The following is a 24,323-nucleotide window of genomic DNA, read 5'->3' on the forward strand; positions in this document are numbered from 1 at the left end:
CATTAGCAAAAGTATCTTCCACTCATTTGGAGTTATATTATATGGCATTAAAGATGAGCTACTATTCTAGGTAAGCAGAGGAGTCTGCACACAGTGGAACTAAAAACCATCACCACCAACATCATCATCCCACTATTTTCCAGTTTTACATGGAGTCAGCATGTCATAACCACTGTCACCACCTACCAAAATTCAGTGCCACTCTCCTACCTCCTTTAGCATTCAAGCCCAGCTGGTGTAAATCTTCTTACATGCAATTCATAATTTTATTGACTCAACATCTTCATCTCCTTGTGCTTCTTCCTGGCACTCCCAAATCTTCTTTACAAAACTATCTTCTTCTTTTCCGCACATGTGATTGACACACAGCAATATGTTCTCCTTGACCTTTTTTACAGTTGCAGCTACTTTGTGTTTAGCACTGATTTCTTCCTTTCATCTGTGCCAGTGAGCATACTAATTTACCCATCACACACACTTCATTTCATCACCACAAACTTCCTGTGCTGCCTTGCTTTGCTGTTGTGGTTTCTGTGACATAAAGAAGCAGTGGTGACACCACTGTTTTGTACACCTTACTTTTCTGCTACTTTAGCATTCTTTTCTCACACACTACCCCAGAGACTTTGTTGTCAAATGATTACAGCAAATCAGATTCTACCTTTAAAATCCACATTCATATTACCCATCTCCAAAACTATGCCTCCCAGATACTCAGTAGTGTTAACCCATTCCAATACTTCCCTTTTGTCTCATGTTTCAGCTTCTGATTTCTCCCAATTACTGTTGCAACCACTCCTTTGTCTTGATTCAATTTTATCCCCTGTAACTTCATTTTGCATTCCAGTTCCTTACTACCTTTTGAAATTCCTGTTCAGAGTCTGGTTATAGTTCCACATTGTCTGCAGCTTTGTTGATATGTCCCCTCTGATCTGTTTACTGATGTTATCACTCACTAATATAAGCAGGAATGGGGTCAGAACTGAATCCCGATGCACATCCACTCCCACAGGGAAATCTTCTGTGAATCCAAAAACTGTTCACTTTCTGTGACTGTATCCTTGTATCTAGCTTGTATTAAACCTATTAGATTTCTGGGACTGGCCAAAACAGCTTTCTGTGACCTTCTCATATGTTATGTGAAGTAATGTCCTGTTCCGATTTTTCCTCATCTCTAGTTTTTTTTCGCTATCTGCCACATCACAAACATTTAGTTAGTTGTACTGCATCCTGATCTAAACCCAAACTACTCATTTGCCATCTTGCTTTCTATTGTTCTGTGTATTTATTTGATCTCTACCCTATCCAGCAGATTCATGCACTGTGACAGGATATTGATAAGCCTGTTCTGCCTGTGGTTGTAAATGTCCCATTTGTTTTTGTACACTGGCATTAGAATGCTAATTCTCTAGTTGCCAGGGATATGCTTCTCTCTCCATAATATGATGTGCACCATCAGAAGTAATCTCACCCTTAACCAATCTGACATCTGCTGTGACTTCATTTCAGCCTGCTTATTTTCTTAACTTCATTTTCCTCAGTGCGCTTCATACATCTTCAGTGGTCATTTCCCTTTGCCATTTCCTGACAGACTGTTCATGACCAGTACATTTCTGTGAGGTTTTCCTCATTCAGAAGCTTCTTGAATTTCCTTCCATCTGTTCTTAATGCCTTCAGTAATGGTGAGCAGATTGTTGCTGGTATGTCTTATAAGTGACACTTGCTGGCCATCTTCTTTGTCTTTCCTTTGCTAACTTGCAACCTGGTCGAACTTCTTTGTGCCATCGCCAGAGTCACCTTCCAGAAACTCTTGGGGGTTTTCTGATGCCTAGTTGTTTGTCATTGTGAATACAATGGAGCTAAATTAAGTAGACAAATTAGCAGATGAGTAGAAGGTTCAAGAGTGCGTCCAGATCACAGGTATGAATGAAATCAAAGAAATGACATGTGCATGGCTTTGCAGATAAGACTATTTAGGCTAACAGGTCTGTAGTTTCCATGATCATTGGTGGGCCCACCTTTGTCAAATGGCATCATAAAAGCTGTGCACCATATTTCTGGGACAAAATCAGTGGCTGGGTTCAGGTTGAATAGCTGTAGGAGAAAGTCTACTAAGAAATGTTTTGTATTGTTTATTAGGCAAAAGTACATATTACCGGGCCCTATGGATAATGTATTGTTCTTAGATAACAAAGGCACATACTTTATAATTTCCACAGTCATAGGGCAAAACAGTAGATTATAATGAAGGCAGCGGTGGTGTTAGACCTGATGCTTGCTAAGTATAAGGCAAAATGTATACAAGATTAGCTTGAGGATAAATAAATCAGCAATATACTCCATCTTGCCACATGATCCATAGAATAGGGGTCTACTTCATGTCATTGAACACCTCTTTGTCAAACCCTATTTGTCGAAGTCTTCATTCTTAGAAAAATCATTATAACAAACATTTTCCTACGATAAGTAACCAGTGGGCCATTATCAGGAATTTGTCCTTTTGCCCACTGTAGTGCAATCTCCAAACTGGTATATTTAGTTAGGGAGGTGTGGGAGGTGCAACCCCCAATATTGGGGGGTGTGGGCAGCACAGCCCCCCCCCCACCAGGGTGGGGTTTAAATATGCTGTTTTTGTTGCAGTTGGTAGGTTGGCCCAGTGGTTACTTATCCTGGGAATTAGTTTTGCTGAAACAATTGTTTGACGGATTAAGATTCGACAAATAGGGTTCGATGAAGACATATTTGATGATTAGTGAGCTTGACAAAGTGATATAGACCCTAGAATGGGACTGTGACATCATAATTTGTAAAATGGGGGGACAGAGGTGGGCATACCTTATTAGGGAGAATGCTAGCATACTCTATATACAGGAGGTGAGTAGCATGAGAATATCCCAGAATTACTCCGCTTGTATGGAAATTGACTATCAGGACAGCATCAAAGAGTGTAGGCAAGTATGTTATTAACCATTATTTGGATTAGGTCTGGAATGGATGAGCAAAGAAGTTTAGCCTGGGATAACAAGATTAACTCATTAATACCTAGCTTGCATGGAAACTCACACTTTCTGACACCTGCAGATTTCCTGGCTGGATAGCTTTTGCCTGAGTTTAATCCCACAAAGTGCAGTTTTGCAACCCACCTGTGCAAGTGTATGTATTGTGAAAAATGTAAAAGTTAGAAAAAAATAAAATACAAATGTTCTTCAGTATGCTCTCCTCTTTACAATGGTGATATTAATAGGTTCATAGGTGTATACTAGGCTAATGGTCACTAGAGTCATTATAAGCCTAGTCATGCAACCCAAATGTGGCTCACAAATTTGATTTATATTTGATTTATAGGGGGTGATTTACTGACTGCCACAGAGATATAGGAGCCAGACCAGGAGTGAATTTCCAATTATCCATCCATTGGTACAAGCTGTGCTTAAATAGGGATAGTGAGGAACTCTGCTTCACATGGATGGGGAGCCTGTTCTAATGAATTGAAATTCTCTGGAAAACATCTCTCTCTCTCTAACATGTCATATTTATTCTGCAAGCAAACTGTATGTCTTTTAATTTAGGATTTATGATGCTGTTTGCTTTGTGGATGTCAAAAGGTTCATTAAAGCAGGGTAAATTGATGACTTGTATACCAGGAAAAATCACCTCCCAGAAGCTTGTATGATTCCAACTAAAGGACAGGGCTTTTTGGCAATCAGTGTAAGACATTGTGTTTATTCCCCGTATTCTTTCTGTAAAGAGCCTTTGCTGACATTATAGTTGCTGTATGTGTCTGGTGAGGTACTTACCAAAGGGGGCAGTATACTCTATGACAAATCCGATAAGGGCTGAGTACAAAGGTATGATGACCTCTCTGGACCTAAATGCTTATAATTTGAGCAACAAAGAAAAATGTTCTTAGTACCTTGGACACATGATGGTCAATGGCCAGATTACTATCTCAATGAGTCCAAGATCCATGTCTAGTGAACCAAGTCTTAAGGGTCTTTGTTGATGATATAATTACTCCAGGTGGCAGACTTCCCAAATATGTCAGCAAGATAAATTGATGAGTCATAATTAGATAATATATAGATTTGATTAATATAACTGTACAACAACAAAATGGATATACCCCAACTATGATTCCGATTTTGTGTTTGTGCTGATGTGATCTTCAGTTTGCTGCAAAACAGTTATGTAGGTTCCTTTCCATTTTAAGTTATCTATATAATTTTGATTTGTACATATATTTGCATATTTAATGGACAAAAATATACATATCTGCATAATAGTGCCATCAGCTATCAGTACAAAGTTTTTTTTCTAGCATTGAGTATGCTTTCATTGGATACCATGGAGTTGACATAAACACCTTCTAATACAAGTTACTAACACAATTATTAGCATATGGCATGTACTCATAATATGTCTGGAAAATGACCCACATTTCATCTGGTACTGAGTACCCCATTTGCATAAGAGGCCTTTTCTCAACACTATTTTAACAAGGTATGTAAAATGCTATTTCACAGAGTGTGAGGGTGGTTAAATCCCCCTGATATCTGTACAGAGAACTGTTAGCAGGCAGACAGGAATTAGTGACAACTTTTGTAGCATTATGAGAGATTTCACTAGCTACCATAAAGCATGACATAAACTCTACGTCAGTCAGGGTATTAACAGAAATATTAATGTTGCACATATTCATAATTTGGTATAAAAAGAAATCAGTTTCTTGCTTACAGAACACTGTATTTGGGTTATCAGACATTTCTGACACGTGTTAAGCTATTCTCTGAAAAACTGTTTTACCATGCAACTATGTGGCTGCTACCTGAAATATTTACTTAAAGTATGCAAATATACATGTGTCATATTTATGGTAAAACAAGTACACGTTTGAGAAGTAATATTATTTAAACATCAGTTAGTAGATAGAAGTATTCCACCATTATGCAGGCTTTCATTTGATGCCATGAAGAAACACATAAACTCATTACAAGACAAAGAAGTAACACAAGTATTATCACATGTAATCATAAATTTGAATGACAGCAAAACACAGTCTGATTTACTGACTATATAATTTCTGTCTGAAAACATTCTTAAACATGTGTGCTGACTGAGTCTTTGAAGTGCTAGCACACCTTGCTTTTAAGTTGACATTTTCTAAGAAATTAATATAAATGTAATATTTTTTCATATTTTATTGGCAAACAAAGAAAGAACTTTACTAAATTGGTGGCAGTTAAAACAAACTCTCTTTTTTCCATTGTTTATTTACCCTTTCATTTCATGCCCTGAAGTAGTAAATAATCTGCTGGTGGTTTAGGTTACTAAAATAATTGTTGCTATGGTTGTATTAATAGTTTGAATAAAACAAATCACAGTACATGACTTCCTGGTTACACAAATCAGGTCAGGAACCAAAGTTGGCCTGTGTGCTAATTGGGCCTATGAAATGGCCTTCTGCAATGCTTCCAAGCAGACAATGCTTAACATGATAATTATTCAAGCTTCATTTTTGAGAAAGTATAAATATCTGGAAATGGTGGTACTTGGGGATCAGCCATCAGTGACAAGCTTTGAGCATTATACATACTTTCATTTGATACTGTAGCATCCTACATAGACCCAACTAACTTTAATTTATGAAAACATTAATATGGTACACCTTCATTAGTGTACTTGAAAAATAATTCACAATATCTGAATTACTAAGCAGCCTATTTCGGTCAAAAGTCTTTCCTTACCTGTGTTCTGACTCAGCCTTTGAAATTATGGTCCCCAGTGCCTTTAATTGGACATTGCTAAGAACCCAGAGAATGTATTCTGCCATTGGATACCATTACACAAGTAAAGGCTTTTACATTTCTTCCAGCAGTTACTCAGAAAAGGCCCCATGACAATAACTTACAACCTCTTGTCATCTGATAACATGGAGAGTAGCATAAAAGTCAAAGTGAACATATCAAGAAATGCAATATTCCCAAATCACAACAACACAACAGTACTTTTTATAATGACTGTCAACAGCAAATTATCTTGCTAAAAAACATACAATGATAAGACCACCTCTAATATGCAGAGTGGTCCTTCACTGTAAAAAGATCAGTGGCATCCATGAAACAAATGAAAAGCAGAAATACATTTTTCCCAATGTAAGTTTTAATTTGTTACTTTAAGATGAATACACTGCAACCCACTGTAACTCTTCTTACTGATAGACGGCTACAGTGCAACCCATTGCAACCCCCTAACACACTGACTATGCATTACTCAGATTTTTTATTGTGACCAAATAATTGAATGAATAGCCAACAATGTACTATGCATTTCACCTTGTTGTTGTTAGATGGAGACAATACAATCCCTGCAAACCACCACACGTATATGTTTACCCATTACTGCAATATTGCTGACAATACTCATTAGATGTCTTGCTGTGATGAAATGAATGCATAAATAAATGAATACTTGCCTTGATTAAATATTTCCATTTGCTACTGTCAGATGCATATGCTGTAACTCGGTGCAACCCCAAAATCATAGATATAGAGAAAAACACATGCACACACATTTATTTTCTCATTGTCTCTCTGTATAAATGTAAAATAGATGTGTGTGTGTGTGTGTGTGTGTGTGTGTGTGTGTGTGTGTGTGTGTGTGTGTGTGTGTGTGTGTGTGTGTGTGTGTGTGTGTGTGTGTGTGTGTGTGTGTGTGTGTATATATATATATATATATATATATATATATATATATATATATTTATATATTTATGTAGTTAAGGTTTGTCAGAATTCTACTTTATTTTCTCAATAAATTGATCAAAAAAAGGAAACCAGTTTCCTTTTACAATCACTTTAAAAATGTGTAGGCTTGCAATTTGTAGACATAATTTTTCTGTAGAGTGGTAATGTTAGGGAAATAAATAAACACATACTGTCCTCAGTAGTACATTGTTTTGCACATTGCTGTCAGAGATATACATTAGAGCCTCTCATTTCAAGACCTGGATGTATATGAAATCTGAAACACAATTGTCTGTCATTATTAAGTAACTACAGTCCTTAACTATTTATCACAAAACCACACACTTTACAAGGAGCAGACCAACCATATGGGATGAAATCAAGGTCATTCTGTCAAGCCAGGTACAATTAAATGGTGTGAGATACCCATTTTAACTTCACCTATACATATGCATGCACATTCACACACAGACGCACACACACACACATGCGTGCACGCACACACACACACACACACACACACACACACACACACACACACACACACACACACACACACACACACACATGATTAAGGTCATTAGCTGCTAATAAGCTGCTTCATGTAGCCAAGGGTTTGATTCTGTTAGCCTCCATTTACCTACTGTGAGACTCTGAGCAAGTCACTTAACCAAACCATAGTCTCAGATTACCCCTTTAAGTGGGTTATTCTGTCCAGTGGGTTTATCCATTTAACAGATTTATCTATGCTATCCTTGTTTTCATTGACACATGACCTATAATTTTCAAAGATGAAAATGTTATTAGATCTGAGGGTCTATAATCACAGCACAGTGAGATAAGTAGTAGCTTAATCAATATTAGCATTTTTTCTCAATTGACAGGGAAAACAAATGTATGATGAGAATGCTAACATGGCAATGGGCCGGATTCACGATGGCTTGCATGGAGTCTACGAGTAGAGTAAGACTCCATGCAGCCATCATGTCCGACGAGCGATCCACGAACAGCCTGTAGGGGCATGTAAGAGAGCTCCTAACACGTCTCCTACACGGAGAGGGCTATGATATGCAAATTACCTCACTTGCAGCAGAAAGGCATGCAAATGAGGTAAATTTGTGATCTAGGAAGCAGAAACCTGTCCGAGTAGGAGACGTGTTAGCTGTAGAAATGTACTCAGTTGACAACTGAGTACCGTTCTGCAAATAGCACAATGGAGCCTTGTCAGCTCCAAATAAAGGCTGCATATGGTTGAGGAAGCATGCCAATGGCCAAATATACCGCCACTGGAAAGTTTCCGTGATGCATAATTAAAATAAAAATACATTTTTTTTGGTGATTTCCGATGTTTAAGCGTAGCGCAGCGCCGCACAAATGGGGTGCGCTATAAAAATCATAAAATAAGGCGATAAAAGCCTCAAACATGGAATTTATGAAAATTGTTAAATTTCAATGTAAGGGAATAGCAGGCTGAAGACAACATGGCCACCGAGTAGGGGTTGCTAAGGGGAGAAGCCCAGTCTAAGACATGTAACCAAGCATTAGTAGGCAATCCTATGTAAATGAGTGTTAGGATAGTGAATCACACTTTTACATAGCAAATGAGCATAGTCACTGGAGTGTAGGAGTAATATATGGGAAAAACAGAGCAGGAGATAGGTGACATCACAAGAGGGGTATGTATGAAAGTAGTGCAGCTCATTGGAGGACAGTGGCATCTCTTAGGTGTCAGTTACACATCATGGAAAGAGGTGTGTCAACAGGTAGGCCAGGGAAAAACAAGAAATGGAAGGTGTATACTGTGGATAACACCAATGTTTCTTGCTGAGCGGGTATGCGTGCATGTGTGTGCCTGTAAACTTGAGTAAGACAGAGTGCATGCGTGGAAGCATGAGTGCGCGTGTTTAAGCCGGAGTAAGCATGTATAAGGCTGTTGGAAGACCTGTAAACTTGTTTGCACTGGTGTGTGCGCGTTTTCACCCGAATAAGCTAGTTTTAGTCCCTCTAAGCATGTGTGCGTGTGTGTGAGCTGCTGTGAGCATGTTTGCACTTGTATGCGTGTTGCTGTGCTGGAAAAAAAAAAGAAAAAGGAAAAAAAAAGCACAAATAGCAAGAAGCCCAGGTGATACTAGTAGAGCTAGCAGGTGAAAACAATCCATATCAGGCAATAACACAAGCAGAGAACTAGCCTAGCCCAGCCCAGCACTTAAAACTCTGCAAACAACAGTGCAGTTTGTTTCTCACAAGAGACACTGAAACACTGGGTATGCTACTAGAAAGTGAAACTGAAAAAGCTTCACTCAGACAAAAAATGCTAGGGGCTGCCATTGCTGTTATAAGATGACATATGCAACGTGCTGAGGGTGGTGACAATGCAAATGCTGCCAGACAACCCACAGTGAGGAGAAGGAGAAGAGTTTACAGGCCCAGTGTCACCTACCAGGGGTTACATGAGCTGGAGATAGTGGAGAGCTATAGAGTGGACAGAGACCTCCTGCAGCAAATTGTGAAGCTGTGCAGGCCATGCCTCACACACAGAACCAACAGAGGGGAACCCATCCCAGTGGAAGCCAAGGTATGTGTTGGCCTAATAATACTAGCAACAGGTACCTTTCAGAGACCAACTGGTGATATGATGGGGATATCACAGGCATCAGCATCCAGGGTACTGCACCAGTTCCTTGAAGCCATGTCAGCACATGTCGGTGATCATGTATATTTCCCCAATTCCCATGAGGTATTGACCGGCAATATGCATCTCTTCCAGCAAATAGCCGAATACCCTGAGGTAGTGGGTGCAATAGACTGCATGCATATATGCATCAAAGCACCAGCTGGTGAGCGGGGTAGGGCCTACATTAACTGCAAGGGCTTCCCCTCCATCAACTGCCAGGTTATGTGTGATGCCCAGGGCATAATAATGAATGTGTGTGCTGGCTGCCCTGGAAGCTACCATGATTCCCATATCTGGCATCTGATGCAGCTGTACCAGACATTTGCCAATGGGGACATCCCACATGGTCACCTAGTGGGGGATGCTGGCTATGCACTGGAGCCGTGGCTGATGACACCCATCAGAAACGCACACACATGAACAAGAACGCCATAATGAGGCACACATACAAACATAAAATGTAATTGAGCGTGTATTTGGGTTGCTCAAGTCACGGTTCCGGTGCCTGGACACATCTGGTGGAGCCTTGCAATACTCACCAACTACATGTACCCAAATTGTCATGGTATGTGCTATGCTACATAATATGATCCTGCGAAAACAGCTGCAACAGGACCAGCATAGTCCTGGGCCAAACAGCCCCCCACCAGTGCCAAGGCCATCACAGGCAGAGCGTGACTTGGAGGAGGGACAACCTGAGCCTGCCCCAGTAGGCAGACGGAGGCATGCCCAGTATGCCTTGGCCTTGGCAAAGAGGCAACGTATAGCACATACACTGGCTCAGTAGGAACCCTGGAAATGATACCTCTCTCTGACTCGCACATATAGTAAAAGGGATGCCTAACTTGACACTACCTGTTGCCAAACATGTATAGGGAGTGCAGTATATGCACCCGACATAGGCAGCCCTGCAGCACCACATGAGGCATGATTGCCATGTGTTAAGCAATGTAAGGTAGTGCTAAACAGCATTTACCACCATGTTGTATATGCAAACTTGATGACCTTCAGTAGCATCCTACCCTCACCAAACATGAGGCCACAATATGAAGACAAGATGATCAATTACAACAATTGGCTTAAGTATTGGTGTCAGTGAAAGGGGATTCAATGCCTGTCAGCCTGGGATGAGATGCTCGACAAGACATGATGCTTTGCTAGGGATGGATTTCACCTATCACCTGTGGCCTACTGGATATTGCTAAAGGCTCTTGTCACCCCCATAGTGCCTTTTCTAGATAAGGCTCAAAACACAAACTCACCTCCATAGGTATCACAAGGGATAAGAAAGTATAAGTAATGCTACTCAATGCCAGAAGTCTAAACTGCAAGATGCATGCACTCCAAACACTCCTCAGCATGGAAAATGTTGATATCTGTGCAGTAACAGAAACCTGATTCAAGGCTCCCAAGAGCACCCTAGCATTCACAGGTACACCTCATACCATGCTTTACAGCTGCAAAGCATGGAACAAACTACAAAAAGAGGGTGAGTATCAATATTTGTCAAAGATACCCACACCCCCAGGTTGGTGGCACAGCATGAAGCATCAGAGACTACCCATGTGTAACCAACAGTGGGTAAAACCGCCTTCCAGTTCATAGCCTGCTACAGACCACCCTCCTAAACCCAGGAACCACACTTGGCCGACTGGAGAACACATGAAAATATGAAGATCTCCCCAAACACCATTATATTGGGTGGCTTCAACTACCCAAACATACACTGGGAGCATTACCCTAGCTCCAACACCCTAGGCCAAAGGTTTCCAGAATTTATAAACCAAAATGCTATGGAACAACTTGCTACCACTCCCACAAGAGGGGAAAACATACTGGACCAGATCATCACCAACATGGGGACTCTATGCCCAGGACCAGAAGTGTATCCCTCACTGGTATGATCACACCAGATAGTAATCTCACTGGATATTCACATCTCCACCCCAGCCCATGGCCAGAAAACCACAGTGAAAAATGTTCACTAAAGCATATGTCACACACCTCAAAACTGAGGTGGAATCCTTCACAGCCCCTGTGTCTGTGGAAAATACGGCCCAGACCTCATCATCCTTTATAAACACATTCTATGAACACCATCAGGAATGCATGGATCATGCAATCCCAAATAAAACCAAGACCCAATCCTCCAAAGGCAGGCATCCTGTTTGGTGGACCCCAGCCATAAACAAACCATACAATACAAGGAGGAAGCTACTATATGCTAGATCCAAATCACAAAAAGGGAAGCCATCTCTGACCATTATTATTGAAAAACAACGTCCACACATAAAATTGTCTAAGGCCATCTGTGAGATAAAAATCGTACAGGACACCAAGGATAATCACAAGACATTCTTTACTTATTGTAGGTACCTCTGTGGGAATCCCGAGGTATGTTCATAATTAGTCCAAAATGGCAAACAATACAACAAACCCACAGACATTGCCAACATCCAAGCTGACAGGTTCAGTGCAAACTTCTCCCCCCCAACCACCAAAAGGGCAAATATCTATCCCAGCAGAGTGCTGGCCCCCTGACATCGCAGATGCATATGTAACAGCCAGCCTCTCCAAAGCAAAACACACAGCATCAATGGGACCAGACAGTGTCCTGGGCTGTGTCCAACATGAATCCCAAGCAGAATTGAACACACACATAAAACCACTGTTCAATGTCAGCCTTAACACATGATATGTATCCAAAGAGCAGTGTACAGCAACAGTGGACCCTCTCCACAAAGGTGGTGCCTCAACGGATACTGCAAACAATCGTCCCAGAAGCCTGACTAGGTTGGTCTGCAAAGCTATGGAAAGGATCATCATGGACCTCAGAAATAAACATATTGGGGACACACAGACACTGGATCCTACCCATTTTGGCTTTGTTAAGAGCAGATCCTGCCTCTTAAACCTGGTTGAGTCATTTGAAACAGTCACCAAGGCCATTGACGAGGGGATGGTGGTCCACACAGCCTACCTGGACCTTGCAAAAGCCTTCCATACAGTACCCCACTTGGTCATCATAGATAAGATCACCAGCTTCAACAGAAACCCCTATGTCACTAGCTGGGTTGCAAACTGGCTCAAGGACAGAACCCACATGGTTTGAAATGCTGGAGCCATGTCATACCACAAACCAGCTACAAGTTGCATCCCACAAGGCTCAGTCCTGGAAACCTCCCTTGTTTGGTATATATTTCTCAGAGGTACAGGCCAACAAAGAAGGACAGTTGATGAACAAGTTTGTAGATGACTGCAAACTGGGTGCCATAATCGACCCTCCAGCTGACACAAGCATCCTACAAAAGGGCCACATAGAAACAGACAACTGGTGCCAGAGTCATGTCCTCAAGCTAAACACAAAACAGTGTATAGTCATCCCCTGTGTCAAAAACTAAGTGCCCACAAATTACTACATATGTGGTAACCCATTAAGTATGGAAGAAGTGATAAGGGACCTGGGGACCCAAGTCGATAGCAATCTCACATTCGACAACCATGTGGCCAAAGTGTTCAGAGAAACATTTCATATAGCCCACCTAATCATGAAGGTAATCACATCTATATCAGTGGTGGTCATTGTGCCTCTTAACTCATCCCTCATCAGGCCCATAATTGAGTACAATGCCCCTTGTGGGATGTACCTTTTCAGACACCTGCAGCAGCTGGAAAGACCACAAAAGTACCTCACCAGGAGGATCAAAGGGCTCAAACACATGCCAGTCACTGCCTGGTTAAAGAAATGGCAGCTCCACTCAGTGGCATACTGCCTGCCCAGAGGCAATCTGTGCCAGATGTATAAAGCCATGTCCAACCTGGAATCAATGGACATGCTGCACCTTGGAAAATCAGAATCCCATCAAGCTATGCGCTCAAGAGACCTGAACCTCAGGCCTGAAATAAATAGGACATGCTGGAGTGACAGATCCATAACCCAGTGGCTCCTCCCACTCTTGAGTAAACTCCCACTCCAGGTTAGCCAGAGTCCCTCATTGACTCTCTTCAAGAGGAATCCTGATGAGTGGATGGGAGATTGTAGGCTTACCCTGGGTATCACTTCTATGTCACTGTTAGCCAGAGGCACAGTATACTAACCATGAAAAATGTAATGGCAAACTCCACTTACAATGTGTGTTGAAAGCCAAACACACTCTGGCTAGGATTATAAATGCCCTAGGGTAGATAGCCTAGTATGAACCTATGAACAGAATCACACACACCAAGTAGTACAGCTGTGGTCACTGTGGAGTAATGTTTGCCAATGTCCACCCAAGTTGGTGAATACACAGCAATGTTGGACAAGCCTGGTTTAAGTACGCCATAGCTGAACAAAATGCAACATGCTCATAGTTGCCAAACTGGCCCTTAACTAGTCTGGTCTGCTCAGTATGAGCATTTACAGCAGTGTTGGGACTCAAACCCATGATACTGTGCACTATAATGAAAGCACTGAACCACTACACCATGACAGTATTGCAGTGTTCAGCCAGTATGAGAGAATGTTGCCAAGTCTATGCAAACTATCCCATGGAAACCCAGCAAGCACAGCATAATCCCTGTTGAGTTATGACACAAATGAGTCTGGCAGTAAGAACACTACATGACTTCCAACACACACAGTATTAATGTCAATATTGGTCATGTTCACACACAACCACAAATGTAGTGGACTTCAGATCACAACATATGGAAAGGTCACACTGGGCATGCTCACACACTTGGATAAATAAGACACATGTCAGGCAACAAACCATGGAAAGCCTGAACTGGGCATGCTCACACACTTAGGCCATGTCTGAGTATAGCAGTCAGTCACACATATCTGGCAGTTGTATGTGTTAAGCCAGGAACCTCCCACAATCCAGCAATCCACCCTGTGCACACAGTTAAATGACAACAGACACATATATTAATATACCGGAACCCTGTCATGATCAAACATGTTACCACATGTTGTTCACAGAAACTGTGAAAGCTATGGCAATAAAGACCTGCAAACAGTAGCAGCAACAAATATTGTGCATCCCAAACATAAACATAGGTGCAGAGGTGAATACTAGGCTGTCTGCCCTGGGGAATTCAGAAGCTTAGGCAGAGTGTATTTGGTGTCTGCCTCCCCAGTAGAGTAGCCTACTGTGCCTCTGTAAAGTAGGTCACAGAAGGCACCCTTTAAGGCTACTTTGCTGTGCCTCTGTCAAGCAGGGAGATAGTGGAGATCCCAGGGGTAAATTTTCAATTTCCCATCCATGCGGCTGTATTTTGCTGGAAGAGGGCTGGTGAGGGGCTATGTCTAACTTTAATTGGGATTCAATTCCAAAGTGAGGGGAACCTGTGAGTAATGAATCTGTCCCTGCAGCATGTCCTATTTATGTTTGTGCTTAGGTTTACATCCCTGGAGTGTGTAGGTGTAAGGGTCTTGGATGTTATGAGGTGTAGCATGTCCATTACTTCTGGTTTTGAAATGGCTGTGTACGTCAGGCATAGATTACCTCTGAGTAGGCGTTAAGCAACTGAGTAGAGCTGGAGATCCTTTAGCTGAGCTGCATAGGTCATCTGTGTGTAGCCCATGATTCTCTTCAGGAGGTACTGTTGTGTTCACTGTAGTTGCCACAGGTGTTGGGTAAGGTACACCCCAAAAGGGGCATTGTAGTCAAACATGGTCCTGATGAGTGAGTAGTAGAGGGCCACAATGACCTCACATGATCTACATGCAAACACCCATGTGAGAAGGAGGGCTATACAAAGTTCTTAGCAATGACTCTCTGTCAATGTGATTAGCAAAGGAGAGGTTATGATCTGTCTGGGTCTGTGGGATATTGCTCTATGTAGTAGCTTCCTCCTTCTGTTGTACAGCTTATATATGGCTGGGATAAACCAGACAGGTCTCCTGTTTTGGAGGAGTCATGGCTTTATGTGGGATAGCATGATCAATGCATACCTGCAGCTGCTCATACAATGCGTTTGTAAAGAATTCTGCAGATTGGTCTGTATTAACCTCCAGCACAGGGTCTCTGAATTATTCCACCCCAGTCTTCACAAGTGCAAATTCTGCTTTCGAGAAATTCTTTACAGTGATTTCCTTGGCTGGGTGTGGGGACGGGATATGGATGTCCAGGGAAAGTTGATCATGGTCTGATCTTAACAATGACAGTTCTACCTCTGGTGTGGAACATAGAGTCCCCATATTGGTGATGATCAGGTCCAATATGTATTCCCCCTAGTGGGTGTTGTGACTGGTTGTGCCATAGCACATGGATCCACAAATTGTAGTGGCTGTAGGGTGATGTTGAGGGCTTGAGTAGTATCCCCAGTCAATATTTGTGTACCTGAAGTCAACCACTATAATGGTGTGTGTGAAGACCTTCATATCCGACACTGTTCCCAGGAAAGCCAAGTGTGGTTACTGGGTATGGGTGGGTGGTCTGAACTACACACCAAACCAAAAGGCAGCTTTGCACAATGGTAGGTGTATATGTATGGCCTGTCATGCTTAGTTCAGTGGGACCAACCCAGAGGTGTGTGTATCTGTGATGTATATGGATACACCCCTTACTTGTGTTCTGTGTCACAAGTCCTGTGGTCATGAAGCATGGTATAGAACATAACCTGGCAGTGCCAGTGTGCATATGTGACCCTGAACTAGGTTTCTGTGAATGCACAGATATTGTTATCCCCCATACTGAGGGATAGTTAAAGATATACATTCTTCTTTGGAAAGACTGATGATGTCAGCACCCTATAAATACAGCAGGAGAAGGGAAATCATCCAGTAATGCGAATAGCGTGCTGTGCTAATCATAACATAGTTAGAGAGGGGTTTGAATCCTGCAAACGCTGTGTGTACATCTGCAATTCTTTGTGAAAGGAATGGCCATTTTGAAGACTGGGATAACACACTAAAAGATGTGCATTCTTCTTTGGAAACACTGATGATGTCAGCACCCTATATATACAGCAGGAGAAGCGAAATCATCCACTAATGCGAATAGCGTGCTGCGCTAATGCGTCTGTCTCAAGTATCATAACATAGTTCGAAAGGGGTTTGAATACTGCAAACACTGTGTGTATTCCTACAATTCTTTGTGAAAGGAATGTCCATTTTGAAGACTGGGATAACACACTAAAAGATGTACATTCTTCTTTGGAAACACTGATGATGTCAGCACCCTATATATACAGCAGGAGACGGGAAATCATCCAATAATGCGAATAGCATGCTGTACTCATGCGTCTTTCTCAAATATCATAACATAGTTAGATAGGGGTTTGAATCCTGCAAACGCTGTATGTATATCTGCAATTCCTTGTGAAAGGAACACACTAAAATATGTGCATTCTTCTTTGGAAACACTGATGATGTCGGCATCCTATATATACAGCAGGAGAAGGAAAATCATCCAGTAATGCGAATAGCGTGCTGTGCTAATGCATCCCTCTCAAGTGCCATGACCTAGTTAGGTAGGGGTTTTAATCCTACAACTGCCATGTGTGCGTTTGTCACACAGTTTATGAATGTGTTGTATGTTTTGCTTTCATTATTGTATGACATATTATTATAACAGTAATTGCCATGCACACATCAGGTATGTGTTTGCCACATACAGATATGTACCTGTGACCTATAATAGTTTCTATGTGTGAAGCCTGCCCCATATGAATACAGTTGTTACCTTTGCCGCAATGTGCCACAGCTTACCAGACCTTAGACCATACATGTATGTTGGTGACAATGCAATCTACTGCAGTGATCTGTGTCCTAGGCCAACTATGTGACACACACCCATGAAAGCTTTGATAGATGTTAACTACATGCCGATAGCGTTACAGCAATATACCATGGCTTGGACAACAGGTATCTGTCCGTATGATACCCTTGTGGTGGTTAGGTGTGTTATGTGTAGAATGCACTGTAGGCCACTGTATGTATTTGCAGTCATGGATGGACATATCCATAGTGTGTTGGCATGTACATGAGACTGATGTTACGGATGGCAGACGCAACATCACGCATAATGTCATTCATAGCGGTGCGATGTGCTCTAAGCTCCCTCAGACCCTGTCTGGTGTACCGTTCCATACGTGCCTGTGCCTGCATTACAGCTCAGAACATAGCTGAGGTTGCTAGACCTCTGTGGGCATGCCTGACAGGGACAGTACAACCACAGATTCTCCCATGAGAACCCCTGGACATCTGCCTGTGTGGTACCATGTCAGGAATCTGGCCATGGCTGCTGTGAGGGGATGCATGTGCCAATGATACCACACTATCCTGATCAATGCCCAATGATGACTGTGTGCATTGATGGGGTTGACTGCTGTGTACTGTCAATTGGATGACCAACGACAGACCCTGTCACACCTCCCTGTGCCATTACATGTGTATCATCATTAGCACTATCCCCAGCAGTGGCTTCAGGTTCCCTGCTGCACTCCACCAGAGCAACATCAGAACCTGTGAGAGGAAGATAGGAAATGCATTTTACAAATGTGTACACGATATTAGCACACAGGCACACATGCACACATGCACACAGGCACACATGCACATGCACACATTCACACAGGTGCACAGGCGCACATGCACACATGCACACAGGCGCACATGCACACAGGTGCACATGCACACATGCACACATGCACACATGCACACAGGCGCACATGCACAGAGGCACACATGCACACAGGCACACATACACACATGCACACAGGCACACATGCACACATGCACACAGGCACACAAGCACACAGGCGCACATGCACACAGGCACACTCTTCAGTACAGCAGATACAAACACAGACACACCTGCAATCCAACGCATACACAATACTGTTTCAGGGTGGGTGACCATTTCACAAGGAAAAACATCACTGCACACATGTCAGCATGCAGGTTATGTGTTGCACAGGAACATGCAGTGCAAGTGTAGACAGCCATTGTTAATAACAGTATACGTGTACTTAATGCTTGTGTGTAGTTGTTCAGTGATTGTCTCCACCCTGGGACACAATGTGTACAAGGACATTACAATGGTGTGCAAGTGTTACAAGCTGTGGGTGCATAGATTTGCACACACACACACACACACACACACACACACACACACACACACACACACACACACACACACACACACAAAACACATGACGGTGCTACACAATAACATCTATGTCTACTTTTGTGGTCAGTGGAACTGGATGTGGTGTAGTAACTTGAGCCATGATCAACATGCTTCTTGTGGTCAGTCAACAATAATAATGTGTGCCAGATAGGCAGCTAGCATGCTGTACCTGAAGTGCAGTAACATGACTACATCCACAATTACACAGCCACTTGTTACATTGGTGTGTAAGGTGGCCAATAGTGAGCATTCTCTAACATGAATGTATTATTTGTTCCAGACTGTTGCACAAAGACATGATAGGCCTCTACCCCTCAGGTATATTATGTGTGCTGCATAGATAAGTGGGATGCTGAAGGCTGGCCATACAGCAGATGTCATAATTGGACATGTGTAGCAGGCTAAGGTGTAGTGTGTATGCCAAACATGTGTGTGTTGCGTACATGTGTATCTGGTGTACCTATACAATGTCCAGTACTGTGTTACCACACGTGTGTCATGCTCTGTGTATTGCATGTGAGTGAGGCAGCTACTGAGAATAATGGGATATGCATAGTCTTACAGCAAACATGCACAGCATGCATTATGTGTAGGTGCGTTACATGTGCACACACTACACCTCCATATGACATGCACATGTCATTAGCAATAGTATTGTTATTATACACTCACCAGCATGGATTGGCTGCCTTGCTGTCACTCCAGAGGGACCTGCAAACATATGAGAGTGATTGCCTGTGGCCACAACTGTGCCTTTGATACTGTGATTATGATAAAGTACAGTAGTATAACAGGTGGCTTTCACAGGTGTACAGATTATCTCAGAATATCAATCTTGCAGAAGACTGGGCAGGTTAACAGCTACACAAACAGTACACATCTCACACACGCATAGACTACCAGTACAGAGAACAGTCAACTACAGATATGGGATGTTACCTGCACACTCCATTTCAATATGCTGGGTGGCTCCGGCCTCCATGATGACACATGTTTGTGGATGTTCTTGTTGTTGGCCTGGAGCCACAACACTTAGGAGTTGCTCCTCCACATTGGTGAAGGGGGGTGGATAGGTACCCCACCACCTGTGGCAAGGTGTTGTCTGTAGATATCAGACGCATGCTGCCGACATGTCTAATTAAATCACTGCAGTGATGGCGCACCTGCTCATATGTCTGGTTATGCATGCCTATGTCATTTACCCGACGGACAAGTTCTTGCCACAGTGCAGCCCTCTCATGCTGGTTCTGGTTGGTCCTGGAAAACAGCACAGAGTAATTATGCACCAGGCTCTGGTGGATCTCCTGATCCTCTGCTGCTGTATACGGTGGGTTTCTCTGATGTACCATCACCCTGGAAGGAAGGAAAAGAAAAATATGTGAGCAAGTCATGTGGCACACTTAATATTCAAATGTACTGATATCACTTCACTGACATATATAGCATCTGTCGGTCTATCAGGGATACACATGTTTGATACCACATATCAGTGCTCAGCCCACAACTGTCTGACAGTGCCTGCCACACTCCATACAACAAACTAGTATACACCAGCACTCGGCACACTGTTTGGGATACAATGCACAACCTCACACTGAGGTATGTATCAAGCTAATGGATGAAGAATATTGTCGTCCCATGCAATGAATGTAATACACATGTACAGTTTCAATGGTAATCCACCCTAGTCTTTGATGTCATACCCCTACCTGACATACGTGCACAGTTGTTACTAAAGCCAACATACTGCTGTCACAGAGTATACATGCTGCCAGGTACACACACATACACTGTAGCACACATGTGATTGTGGCCATGGTACAAGCATCATTACACACACATTACACATGCATACAACACATAAATGTATGACGACACAAATGAGCATTAAATGTGTACCTTATAGTACTGTGTGCCCCTACTTATAGATACCTATGCATGAGGTATATAATCTGTGCAGACTACAGGTAACACACCAAACAGTGTTAACACAGAATGTGAACATGCACCATACTGTAGTGTTTATGCCTACAACTTCAGGTAGTACAACAGTTCATATGTGAGCTGGATTCAACAGCAGTACCACTTACTAAGCATTCATGTGTTGCTTCTGCCTATGATGGGACACCACAGTCATACACAGGGAACTATGGCACAACATATGCCAATCTACTATGTTTGCATCCCAATAACTGACACATCTTTCTCTGGCCTCACATCAAGGACACCAACTACCATGACAGACACAAACTCATGCTAAGCTATTACACATTTACAGACCTTGCACACAGTCAGTGTCACACTCATTCAATGACACATAGCTGGTATTGCACTGAGTACATGTTTGTGTGCATTGTGTCATAGGTAGGTACTATGCTATTGGCCTTGGACCTAGGGCAGCTTAACCATATGCTACCCTACCCTTTGGTACACATGTACTGTGATTTTATTTGCTCCTGTGAAACAGTTACACACAGGTGACTCACAGGGCATATTAACTATCTCCATGACATTAATCAGGGGTATGTATGACATCTACTAATGAGGAGCCTTATTTGTTAATGCTGGGTGGTTTAGTCCAGGGTATGGCATATTTGTGTACAGAAACCTGTACCTCCAGCATGTGCTGTTTAGTGCGGTGACAGGGATTAGGGCCCTAGTTCATGTAGGCTGGATGGATTGTGAGGTGTTGCCATGGTGGTTGGCCAACTGGTATGGGTGTGACATAACTCTGTATGTCCAGCACTGGTAACCTCTGTGTAGGCAGTATGTAAGGATCTAGCTGTGGTTTTGTGAGTCAGTCTGCAAAGGGAATGTATTTGTGGCCATTATTAGTCTTTGTTGGGTATGTCTGTGGCCTTTCCATTTGCTGTAGTTCTCATGGGAGGTACATACTGCATAGGACATTGTGAGGTGTACAGGGGTACACTGACTTACATTTCCCTAGCTGACACACCTTTTGTGATGACACGTACCATGTACACGGATTACAATACTAGTGCGCCACTGTGGATATCAAAGGGGAGACTATTGTACACCTGTGTCCCATGTTCCCTTCTGACACCTCCAGTGGTAGGCAGGCAACCACCTATGTGATAGTTAGTGGGTAACATGTTTTGGAATGGGGTATGGTACTGCAGTATCAACACTGGTGTTTTGTCCATGCCTTGGTCACCAGGCACCTGTTGCAGTACATCTGCCCCCATGTTCCCCTCTCTCACTCCTTCTTTATATATATCTATATATCTATATATATATCAATATATACATATATATATATATATATCTATATATATATATCTATATATATATATATATATATATATATATATATATATATATATATATATATATATATATATATATATATATATATATATATATATATATATATATATATATATATATATATATATATATGTGTATGTATATATACAAGTATATATATATATATATATATATATATATATATATATATATATACACACATATCTATAGACATTCATATCTATCTGTATACATGTATGTATCTAAATTTATATCTATATATGTATTTGTATATTATATCTATATGTATATACTTATTCTCTATCTATCCATATATCTCTGTGTATCTATACAGACCTCTCTGTCTATGTACATATATATATATATATATATATATATATATATATATATATATATATATATATATATATATATATATATATATATATATATATATATATATATATATATATATATATATATATATATATATATATATATATATATATATATATATATATATATATATATATATATATATATATATATATATATATATATATATATATATATATATATATATATATATATATATATATATATATATATATATATATATATATATATATATATATATATATATATATATATAATATAGATATATGGACTGCCCACCTTTCATGGTGGGAATATCACTTCTGCAACAGTTGTGAGACATACCATTCTGTAATGATATTGCACACTGTTGTGCATAATGCATTATGCTGTCCTCAAGCCATATAGCTGTAGCAGGCCTCACTGGCTCAGTCCCACAGAAGTTCACCACCACATGACATATACCTGTACTGCATGCTGTTTTCAATGCCACACACTACAACCTACATTGATATGTGCACATAGCAACCTTCAACTACATATGTATGTCCAGCCTTCACTAACAGTTGCAGTATGTCCCTTGCCCTATGCACATCTTCATATACATATAGATACAGACTGCTAATACATATGGACAGTTCACAGTATGTAGATTATAAGATTATGTAGTTTACATTACCTTTGTCACTGACAGCTGTTTTTTTTTTGAATTGCTGGCTTCCTGGCTGGCTGGCTGCCTGGATGGCTGGCTGGCTTTCTGCCTGGATGGCTGGCTGGCTAGCTGCCTTGATGGCTGGCTGGCTGCCTGGATGGCTGCCTGAATGGCTGGCTGGCTGCCTGGCTGGCTGGCTGGATGGCTGGTTGGCTGCCTGGGTGGATGACTGGCTGGCTGCCTGGATGGCTGGCTGGGTGGCTGCCTGGATGGCTGGCTGGCTGCCTGGGTGGCAGGCTGGCTGCCTGGATGGCTGGATGGCTGCCTGGATATCTGGCTGGCTGCCTGGATGGCTGGCTGGCTGCCTGGGTGGCTGGCTGGCTGCTTGGGTGGCTGGCTGGATGGCGGGCTGGCTGCCTGGGTGGCTGGATGGCTGGCTGCCTGGATGCCTGGATGGCTGGTTGGATGGCTGGCTGGCTGCCTGGGTGGCTGGATGGCTGGCTGCCTGGATGCCTGGATGGCTGGCTGGATGGCTGCCTGGCTGGCTGGCTGGCTGCCTGGGTAGATGGCTGGCTGGCTGCCTGGATGGCTGGCTGGCTTGGTTTTTCTTTTTTTTTATTTTGGTCTGTCTCTCTGTCTGTCTGTCTGTCTCTCTCTCTCTCTCTCTCTCCCTCCACTTGCTGCAATTATATTATTGCATGTGTGGACTGGCAGTATAGGCTGCTTTTGTAAGTATCTGCACATGTGCATGTGATGGCCTCTGCATCAATTGGTGGCCAGCATTTACTAATTGCATGCAGCTTGCTGTGTGGTAATTGCAGTTCTCACTGTGATTTCAGGACACTGCTATAAAATGTTAGGTTAGGTAGGCAAAGGCCTTTCAGTTTTGCAAGGTGGGGACCATGCTGGTTTGCTGTGGACACTGTTGTGTCAGTCAGAAGGTTGGTATGTCTCTCATACCTAAGGCTGTGTTGTAGCCACTGAAATGCATGTTGTACTGAAACCTGACTGTTGTTTTTTCCATTTCACTCTTCTCAGTGTGTATGTTAGCTCACACCTGCTAATGCTAACACTGTTTACATGGGGGTATGTACCTTCCTGTGGGAATTGTGGATTAACTTGTATACAACAGTAGTTCTTGCAATGTGTTGCTATGGCTTCACTATTTTCCCTTTACATTCACTCCTTGAAGGCCTGACATTTGTCTTTACTGGAATGTGTTGCTATGGCTTTCCTATTTTCCATTTACATTCACTCCTTGTAATGCATGATATATTTTTTTCAGCAGTAAGTTCTTATATGTTTGCCGTGGCTTGGTGGCACTGCATGCAGTCTGGTGAGCCCAAGGTCTGGGGTTTGACACTTACAAGTGTATTTTATTTTGCAGCTGAGCAGTACTAGGGCCTTGTATTTTGTACTAACAATTATGAATATCAGGCACATGCAGTGCTTGTAAACTGCTATACTGTCATTACTTTGTTAGATGGCTA

This window comes from Protopterus annectens, chromosome 5.part1 (genome assembly GCF_019279795.1).
Source record: "Protopterus annectens isolate FY-2018-M chromosome 5.part1, PAN1.0, whole genome shotgun sequence".
Lineage (NCBI taxonomy): Eukaryota > Metazoa > Chordata > Ceratodontiformes > Protopteridae > Protopterus > Protopterus annectens.